Source organism: Hemiscyllium ocellatum, chromosome 13 (assembly GCF_020745735.1).
Source record: "Hemiscyllium ocellatum isolate sHemOce1 chromosome 13, sHemOce1.pat.X.cur, whole genome shotgun sequence".
NCBI lineage: Eukaryota > Metazoa > Chordata > Chondrichthyes > Orectolobiformes > Hemiscylliidae > Hemiscyllium > Hemiscyllium ocellatum.
Window position 1 is genome coordinate 42119892 of NC_083413.1, and position 10974 is coordinate 42130865.

A 10974-nucleotide genomic window follows, 5' to 3' on the forward strand; every position below is an offset into this window, starting at 1 on the left:
AAGGTGCAGAGAAGATTTACCAGGATGTTGCCTTGTCTGGAGGGAATGTCTTATGAGGAAAGGCTGAGAGACGTGGGTCTGTTCTCATTGGAAAGAAGAAGGCTAAGAGGGGATTTGATAGAGACATATAAGATGATCAGAGGATTAGATAGGGTAGACAGTGAAAGTCCTTTTCCTAGGATGATGACGTCAGCTTGTACAAGGGCGCATAACTACAAATTGTGGTGTGATAGATTTAAGACAGACATCAGAGGCAGGTTCTTTACGCAGAGAGTGGTAAGGGTATGGAATGCCCTACCTGCTAATGTAGTCAACTCAGCCACATTAGGGAGATTTAAACAATCCTTAGATAAGCACATGGATGATGGGATAGTGTAGGAGGACGAGCTGAGAATAGTTCACAGGTCGGCGCAACATTGAGTGCTGAAGGACCTGTTCTGCTCTGTATTGTTCTATGTTCTATGTTCTATTGTCAGGATATGCAGGAATGTAGAATTGAAGATAAACAGCCGTAATGTTTTGAATGGTGAACCCAGCTTGAAGAGCCTACTCTCGTTTCTTGTTCAAATGTTTGTACAATAGGAAAGCTTTGAAATGTAATAATTTGGTACAAGTTTACCAGTCACTTGGGCAAAAGCTGGTTAATTAAAAAGATAAAAATCACACAAACCATATTATTGCCCAACAGGTTTATTTGGAAGCACTAGCATCTGATGAAGGAGCAGTGCTCTGAAAGCTAATGCTTCCAAATAAACCTGTTGGACTATAACCTGGTGTTGTGTGGTTTTTAACTTTCTACACCCCAGTCCAACACTGGCATCTCCAAATCATAATTAAAGAGAGCCAGTTTAGTTTTGTTAAGAGTAAATTGTATTAAGTTGTTTGATTCTTGTGCTAAGAGTGTACATTGTTGAAGATGTCATTATTGATGCAGTTACTATACCTAGCTGAAGAGAGTTGAATGGTTCCCGTTGCTTCCTTCTCTTTGTTTGACCACTACAGTACAAAGGATGGGAAAGTTGTAGCTTGGTTCTTAAATCGCAATGCATTTACAAATATGGACTTGTATTTGCAATGAATTGTGAGGCATTTCACTTACATTTCCTGAGAAGGGTTTCTTGTTTCCCTCCCACTGTGTGCAAAGGGAAGGTTGAGTCCTGCCTGGTGTACTCTTGGGCTTCTAAAATAATGCTAGTGCTGGGAATTCTGGAATATCCCAGTCATGACGAGTACTTCTATTTTTGGTGAGAGGGAAGCTGAGGTGAGTGAGGTGCTACTTAATGAGCTAAGTTTCAGAGATAATGTGGGAAATCTTGTGAAGGCTCATAGAAATAAAACTTAACTTCACTAAATTTACACTGAATCAATTTGCAGTATCCAGTCTGGGTGTGGCTCTTCAGTAAGGATATGAAAGCATTAATAGAAAAGATTCACAAGAGTTGTTTCAGGGACAAGGAACGTCAGTCACATAGGAACATTGGAGAAGTTTGGGCTATTGTCCTTGTAGAAGAGGTGACTGAGAGATGTTTTAACCGAGGTATACATCATCATGAGGAGTCTGGACAGCATAGATCGGGAGGAAGTATTTCCACTGGTGGAAGTACATTCCCTGCCCTTCCTCCAGATCTTTTCAAAATGTTCTTTATGTTCATCAACCAACAATGAGTGTCACTAGATTGGCAAACACTTGTCCTATAAGACCATAAAACATAGGAGTGGAAGTAAGGCTATTCGGCCCATCAAGTTCACTCCGCCATTTAATCCTTTCTTGAACAAGGGGTTTACAACAGTGATGGGCATTTCAACTCCACTTACCCACACTCTCCCCATAGCCCTTAGTGCCTTGAGATCAAGAATTTGATTGCGTTGATCTGTGTTGAAGACATTTAATGTCCTGGCCTCCACTGTGCACCATGGTAGTGAATTCCACAGGCCCACCACTCTCTGACTGAAGAAATGTCTCCTCATTTCAGTTCTAAATTGACCCCCTCTAATTCTGAGGCTGTGTCCACAGATCCTAGTCCCTCGCCTAATGGAAACAAAATCCCAGTGTCCACCCTTTCTAAGTCATGCATTATCTTGTAAGTTCCTATTAGCTCGCCCCTCAACCTTCTAAATTCTAATGAATACAATCCCAGGATCCTCAGCTGTTTTATCATATGTTAGGCCTACCATTCCAGGGACCATCCGTGTGAATCTCTGCTGAACACACACTAGTGCCAGTATGTCCTTCCTGAGGTGTGGGGACCAAAAGTAGACACAGTATTCTAAATGGGGCCAAACTAGAGCTTTATAAAGTCCCAGAAGCACATCACTGCTTTTATATTCCAACCCTCTTGAGATAAATGGTAACATTACATTTGCTTTCTTAACCATGGACTCAACCTGCAAGTCAACTTTTAGAGAATCCTGGACTAGCAGTCCCAGATCCCTTTGTACTTTGGCTTTATGAATTTTCTCACCATTTAGAAAATAGTCCATGCCTGTACTCTTTTTTCCAAAGTGCAAAACCTCGCATTTTCTCACGTTGAATTTCATCAGCCATTTCCTGGACCATTCTCCTAAACTGTCTAAATCTTTCTGCAGCCTCCCCACCTCCTTAGTACTACCTGTCTGTCCACCAAACTTCGTATCATCGGTGAACTTTGCCAGAATGCCCACAGTTCCTTGATCCAGATCATTTATATATAAAGTGAACAGCTGCAGCTGTTCCCTGAATCCTGCGGGTCACCACTTGTCACTTGAGGCCATTCTGAAAAATAACCTGTTATCCTAACTCTCTGCCTTCTGTCAGACAGCCAATCCTCAATCCATGCCAGTAGCTCACGTCAAACGCTATGGGCCCTCACTTTACTCAGCAGCCTCCCGTGAGGCACCTTATCAAAGGCATTTTGGAAGTCTGGGTAGATAACATCCACTGGGTTTCCCTGGTTTAACCTACTTGTTACCTCTTCAAAGAGTTCTAACAGATTTGTCAGGCTTGACCTCCCCTTATTAAATCCATGCTGACTTGTTCTAATCTGACCCTGCGCTTCCAAGAATTTAGAAATCTCATCCTTAACGATGCATTCTAGAATTTTACCTATAACTGAGATTAGGCTAATTGGCCTATAATTTTCCATCTTTTCATTTGATCCATTCTTTAACAAGGGGGTTACAACAGTGATTTTCCAATCACCTGGGACTTTCCCTGACTCCAATGATTTTTGAATGATTACACCCAATGCCTCTACTATTTCCTCAGCCACCTCCTTCAGAACTCTAGGATGTAGCCCATCGGGGCCAGGAGATTCATGAATTTTTAGAGCTTTTAGCTTTTCTATCAATTTCTTTTTTGTAATGGCTACCATACTTAACTCTGCCCCCTGACTCTCTTTAATTGTTGGGATATTACTCATGTCTTCCATTGTGAAGACTGACACAAAGTACTTATTAAGTTCTTCAGCTATTTCCTTATCTCCCATCACTAGCCTTCCTGCATAAATTTGGAGAGGCCCAATTTCTACTTTTGCCTCTCATTTGTTTCTCATGTATTGAAAGAAACTTTTACTATCATTTCTAATATTTCTGGCTAGTTTACCTTCATATTTGATCCTCTCCTTCCTTATTTCTCTCTTTGTTATCCTCTGTTTGTTTCTGTACTCTTCACAATCTTCTGATTTCCCAGTGCTCTTGGCCACTTTATAAGCTTGCTCTTTTTCTTTGATACATTTCCTGACTTCCTTTGTCAGCCATGGCTGTCTAACCCCTCCCCGGATAATCTTTCTTTTCTTTGGGATGAAACTCTGTACTGTGTACTCAAGTATACCCAGAAACTCCTGCCATTATTGCTCTACTGTCTTCCCACTCGGCTCTGCTTCCAGTCGAGTTTCGTCAGTTCCTCTCTCATGACCCTGTAATTACCTTTGTTTAACTGTAACACCATTACATCCAATTTTCAAACTGCAAACTAAACTCTACCATCTTATGATTGCTGCCTTCTAAGTGTTCCCTTACGTTAAGATCTTTTATAAAGTCTGGCTCATTAGATTAGATTACTTACAGTGTGGAAACAGGCTATTCGGCCCAACAAGTCCACACCGACCCGCCGAAGCGCAACCCACCCATACCCCTACGTTTACCTCTTACCTAACACTACGGGCAATTTAGCATGGCCAATTCACCTGACCCGCACATCTTTGGACTGTGGGAGGAAACCGGAGCACCCGAAGGAAACCCACGCAGACACAGGGAGAACGTGCAAACTCCACACAGTCAGTCGCCTGAGTCGGGAATTGAACCCGGGTCTCAGCTTAGAACTAAGTCCAGAATAGCCTGTTCCCTTGTGGTCTCCATCACAAGCTGTTCCAAAAAGCCATCTTGTAAGCATTCCATGAATTCCCTTTCTTTGGATCCACTGGCAACATTAGTCACCCAGGCCACTTGCATATTGAAGTCCCCCATGATCACCGTGACCTTGCCTCCCTGACATGCCCTATCTATTTCCTGGTACAGCTTGCACCCCTGGTCCTGGCCACTGTTAGGAGGTCTGTACATTAGTCCCATTATGTTTTTTTTACCTCTGTGATTCCTCAACTCCATCCACACAGACTCCACATCATCTGACCCTATGTCTTTCAGTGCCATAGATTTAATTTCATTATTAACTAACAAGGCAACCCCGCCCCACTGCCCATCTCCCTGTCTTTTTGATAAGTTGTAAATCCTTGGGATAATTCTTCCCTAGTTATCCTTAAGAAGATAATAGCGAGCTGTCCTTTTGACCGAATGCAATTTTTATTTGCTTTGTTATTTTTAAAAGACTGAAATTGCACCTTTAGATGCTGTTCTGAAGTTTGCTTCAAAAATGGTTCCTGCTCCCGACCAGACTTATGCACTCTATAGTAAGTCTCTTTGTCAACCCTCCTTCCTACAGTGGTAATGAATTTAACACTGTCTTTTAAATAATTACAATAGACTCCAAGTATTGTTGAATACCTACGCCAGACATGTATCATTTAGAAATAAAATTCTACATGCTCAAATATTGAACAATGGCATGCAGAACATTTCCCTCAATAAATGAGTTTATTCAATGTTTCAGATGGGCAATGTCTACTCTAGATGCTGATCGCCATCCTCTGAGTAAAAAGTGAGGTCTGCAGATGCTGGAGATCAGAGCTGAAAATATGTTGCTGGTTAAAGCGCAGCAGGTCAGGCAGCATCCAAGGAAATGGAAATTCGACGTTTCGGGCACAAGCCCTTCATCAGGAATGAGGAAAGTGTGTCCAGCAGGCTAAGATAAAAGGTAGGGAGGAGGGACTTGGGGGAGGGGAGATGGAGATGTGATAGGTGGAAGGAGGTCAAGGTGAGGGTGATAGGCCGGAGTGGGGTGGGGTGAGGTCAGGAAGAAAATTGCAGGTTAGGAGGGCGGTGCTGAGTTCGAGGGAATCGACTGAGACAAGGTGGGGGGAGGGGAAATGAGGAAACTGGAGAAATCTGAGTTCATCCCTTGTGGTTGGAGGGTTCCCAGGCAGAAGATGAGGTGCTCTTCCTCCAACCGTCGTGTTGTTATGTTCTGGCAATGGAGGAGTCCAAGGACCTGCATGTCCTTGGGGACACGGGCCGCCTACTTGCGGAACGCTTCAGGGAACACCTCTGGGACGCCCGGACCAACCAACCCAACCATCCCGTGGCTCAACACTTTAACTCTCCCTCCCACTCCACCAAGGACATGCAGGTCCTTGGACTCCTCCACCCCACTCCGGCCTATCACCCTCACCTTGACCTCCTTCCACCTATCACATCTCCATCGCCCCTCCCCCAAGTCCCTCCTCCCTACCTTTTATCTTAGCCTGCTGGACACACTTTCCTCATTCCTGATGAAGGGCTTGTGCCCAAAACATCGAATTTCCTGTTCCTTGGATGCTGCCTGACCTGCTGCGCTTTAACCAGCAACACATTTTCACCCCATCCTCTGAGGACTATACTGTGGCATAAAGTGAGCATAGATCTGGCAGACACAGTGGTTAGCACTGCTGCCTTATAGCGCCAGGGATCTAAGTTCAATTCCAGCCTCAGGTGACTGTCTGCCTGGAGATTGCACATTTTCCTCGTATCTGTGTGGGTTTCCTGCAGGTGCTCTGGTTTCCTCGCACAGTCCAAACAGGTGCAGGTTAGGTGGATTGGCCATGCTAAATTGTCACTAGCGTTCAGGGATGTGCAGGCTAGTTACATACAGGCCTTGCAGAGGTTTCCTCTCAGGACAGTTTAGAGATGTCCAGGATCTCCACTTTCACCCTGTCTGTCACCCTCAAACCTCTGTGAGTTCAAGTCAAAGAAGGTGAATCTGTATCTGGTCGAGATACACTCAGCATGTTACAAATGACCCCACCGTCAGGGTTATCTGACCAAAACTCCAAGGCCAACAGGTTCCAGTATTAGGCAGGCTCGCTCAGAGCATGAAACAGTTAGCTCCGCCCACTCTGTGTGTGGTGGCAGCCATTCATTTCTTTCTTGCACTTGTAATTTGGATGAAAATGGAAGGCAGCACTGGTCAAGTGAGTCACAGACTTAACCTGTCAGCTTAGGTGACACCCCAAATCTTCATTTTTCATTCTCCCTTGCCCTCCATGTCACCCACATCAGCTTTGATCTTCACCAATGCGCACCAAACCTCTTTATGAAACTGCTCATCCCCCCACTTCACTCTCTGAGAACCCGGCACACTAAACTGCTATGCCAAACATTTTACTGTCACCTCACGAAGTCCAAGGTCATGGTCAATGTCGATGACCACCCTCCCATGATAACCCTTGCTTTCCCATACTCTATTATCTCCTTCTCTTTTATATATTGAGTTGTACCATATTCCCTATAGTTATCCCCTCTGTAGTCCAGTATTCTTTCTCCAGTCTCCACGATTGTGTTCCCTAGCCTCCTTATCACAGTCATAGCACCTGATAATTCAGTAGATAAACTCCCCGGACTACGCATGGCTCACTGCACTGATTGACTTGGAGAGAGAGCTCTGACTGATAAATGACAGACCCTGACTGTTACCTGTGCAGATTGCTGATTGACTGTATCAAGAATCTTCAGACTGGTTGAACTGGATGGGCAGGACTAGCTGTGGTCCTTTCTTCAGATTGAAGAAGTACAGATTCTCTGACCCTGGATGTCTGAGGCAGCTGATTGATGAAGTCCAATCCTGTGGACCAGTATGAGATGATACTTTTGAATCACTGTGCCAGTATACTCTGACTGGAGGCTGCATCCTTTGGCCTAAATAAGGGCTATTTACCTTAGACTTTGAGATATGGCCATTTGGCTGAAGTATAAGTCATGTGCTTGCTGCCTGGTGCAGGCGTAACATGGATATAGTGCAGTGACGTGTAGCCCCATGTTACCGTAACTGTTTCCTATTAATAACCATGACAGGCTGCCTGGACTTGTGTCTGTAATAGAAGACAAGACAGAAGTATAATCAGCTGTTCAGTTCTGAATGAGGAGGGAAAGCAAAAAAATGTGAGTCAAGGCTTGAGTGAAAATGTGAGTAAAAGAGATTTAAGTAGACGCAAAGTGATTGAAAGCTAGAAGATGAAAAAGGAGCCCTGAGATGTAATTTGGTCCAATTCATAGATGCTTGCCTCTGTCTGCAAAGTGTCCTAGCAGAAGCATTACAGTGAAAAGTGATGGTCAACTCCAAACTGCAGCATTGAAGTGGAGAACTGTACTGTAAGTGGGTTGGAGATGTGCCATGATGGTATAGAAAGGGTGCAGCCACCCTGCAGAGGACAGGTGGTGAGGGGATTCACTGCCCATGGAGGCATGCCCTGAGATGTTGGGGACTGCTGTCCAAGATGAAAGCCTAGAGGAATAAGCTACAAACTCCAGGTACTTGCTCTGACTTCCTTGCTTTGCCACCTAGTGACGTGAAATAAGTCACTACTGATCTTGCCAATTTTCTCAATGACTTATGTTGGCCACAGCCTAGGATGATTCTGCACATTTTTAGATTCTTAGAACACTAAGTATAAAGTACAAAATGCATGTATTCTTGTGTTCTGAAACAGGTTGGACTCTGCGATACAACATTGTACATGGATACTTTCCAGAAAGGATTGATGGGATGTGTAAAAACTTTAGGTGTTTGTTCTCTCTTGGCCTTGGGCTCTTGAGAAAAAAAGAATATAGCATCTACACCACTAACAGAATAACATTCCAGTTTAGGGGCTTACTAACTGATAAAAATATGGTAGCTACATCTTTTCATGAAATTATCGAGATAAAAAATGTCCTGCCTTCTAAACAATTTTTAATATTTTGCAGAATCTTTTAGTGCATTTTTCTTCTGAATGATTTACTGGTTAAGGAAATAAAACATCTATTGTGTTTGTTGTATTTAATCATAACAATTAATCAGGTCTACTGGACGCAACATTGTGCCATGAAGGAAGAATGGGGAGAACAGAAACATGTACTGACAGCAACTGGATCAAATCCAGATGCAGTAAACACTGAAACATAGGTCAATACTGAACTAAAAAGAAGACTGAAATGCAACTGATTTTCTCAATCATCTAATCCTTCAAGTATTTCAAAAGTTATTACTTAAATCAATTGCACACTATCTTCCTCTTTTAAAAAGCTGGTCTAAGTGTTCAGTATCCATTGTATAAACACGTCTCCTGAAACTGACTGTGTACTTCCACTTCTAGCCTTGAGCTTACAGTTTGACTTCTAAAACTTTGTACCATCTTAAGCATTTTGTTAGGATTATTTATCTAATCCATTAAAGATCTTGAATAACATCTACCTAAGTTTTATTTTTTTCTCCAGACACTCCAAGTCCGTTTAATATTTCCTCAAGATTTGAATACCTCAGGTGTAGGTTTGGTATGCTTTTCCTACATTTCTCCTCATGCCTGGATAGTTTGGCAACTAAAACTGAAGATGTTACTCCAGTTTTAGATGTAGCATGTGCCCTGTTCAAATTCAAACTGGTATCATTTCCAGGATATGTACTGTCTCCGACCTACATACTTCAAGATCCAGTTATTTCTTTGCCTTTCAATTGACTCATAATGTAGAGAGACATAGGTTTGAACAGAAAAAAAACGTGTGATGCTCGAGACATGATTGCTTGGTTCTTTGTTGAGATATTTGCATCATCGATAGCCACACGTGAGGTGCTGGAAGATGGGAGGTTGGCTAATGTGATGCCACTATTTAAGAAAGATAGTAAGGAAAAGCTAGGAAACTATAGACTGGTGAGCCTGACATCAGTGGTGGGCAAGTTGTTGGAGGAAATCTTGAGGAACAGGATTTGCATACATTTAAAAAGACAACTGCTGACTAGGGATAGTCAATATGGCTTTGTGCATGGAAAATGATGTCTCACTAACTTGATTACATTTTTTGACAGATTAATGAAGAGGATTGATGAGAGCAGAGTGATGGACGTCTAATTCCTGATCTAAATTCCTGATGAAGGCCATTTGGCCAAAACGTTGATTTTTCCTGATCCTCGGATGCTGCCTGACCTGCTGTGCTTTTCCAGCACCACTCTAATCTTGTCTGTGATCTATATGGACTTAAGTAAAGCGTTAAACAAGGTTCTGTGTGGTAGACTGGTTAGCAAGGCTAGATCACATGGAATACAGGGAGAACTAGCCACTTGAATATAGAAATGGCCTGAAGATAGGAGACAGAGGGTAGTGGTGGGGAGTTGCTTTTCAGACGGAGGCCTGTGACCAGCAGTGTGCCACAAGGATTGGTACTGGTACACCACTTTTTGCCATTTGTATCAATGATTTGGGTGTGAACATAGGAGGTATAGTTAGTAAGTTTGCAGTTGACACCAAAATTGGAGGTTAGTGGACAGCGAAGAAGATACAACAGAATCTTGATCAGATGGGATGATGGGCCGAGGAGTGGCAGATGGACTTTAATTTAAATAAATATGAGGTGATGTATTTTGAAAAGACAAATTAGGGCAGGACTTATACACTTAATAGTGATGTCCTGGGAAGGGTTGCTGAACAAAAAGACCTTGGAGTGCAGGTTCATAGTTCCTTGAAAGTGGAGTCGCAGGTCGAGGGTATTGAAGAAGGTGTTTAGTGTGCCTGCCTTTATTGATCGATGTTAAAAATCATACAACACCAGGTTATAGTCCAACAGGTTTATTGGGATGTACACGCTTTTGGAGGACTGCTCTTTCATCGGGTAGCTAGTTGGGCAGGATTACAGAACACAGATTTTATACCAAAGCCTGACTAGCTACCTGATTAAGGAGCAGTGCGCTGAAAGCTAGTGCTACCAAATAAATCTATTGCACTATAACCTGATGTTGTATGATTTTTAACTTTGTCCACCCTAGTCCAACACCGGCACCTCCGTAACATTTAATGATCAGTGCATCGAGTATAGGAGTTGGGAGGTCATGTTGTGGCTTGCAGGACATTGGTTAGGCCACGTTTGGAATACTGCTTTCAATTCTGCTCTCCTGCTATAGGAAGGATGTTGTAAAACTTGGAAGGTTCAGAAAAGATTTACAAGGATGTTGCCAAGGTTGGAGGGTTTGAGCTATTGGAAAGGCTGAATAGGCTGGGGCTCTTTATCCTGGGGTGTTGGAGGCTGAGGGGGTGACCTTATAGAAAATTATAAAATCATGAGGGGCATGGATTGGGTGAATAGCCAAGGTGTTTTCCCTAGGGTAGGGAAGTCCAAAGCTTAGAGGGCATAGGTTTACAGTGAGAGGAGAAGGATTTAAAAGGGACCTTAGTGGCAACTTTTTCACACAGTGGTTGGTTTTTGTGTGGAATGAGCTCTCAGAGGAAGTGTACAATTACAACATTTAAAAGTCATCTGGACAGGTACATGAATAGGAAGGGTTAGCTGGATGTGGGCCAAGTGCTGGCAAATGCATTTAGAATATCTGGTCAGCATGGACAAGTTGGACCAAAGGGTTTGTTTCCATGCTGTATATCTCTG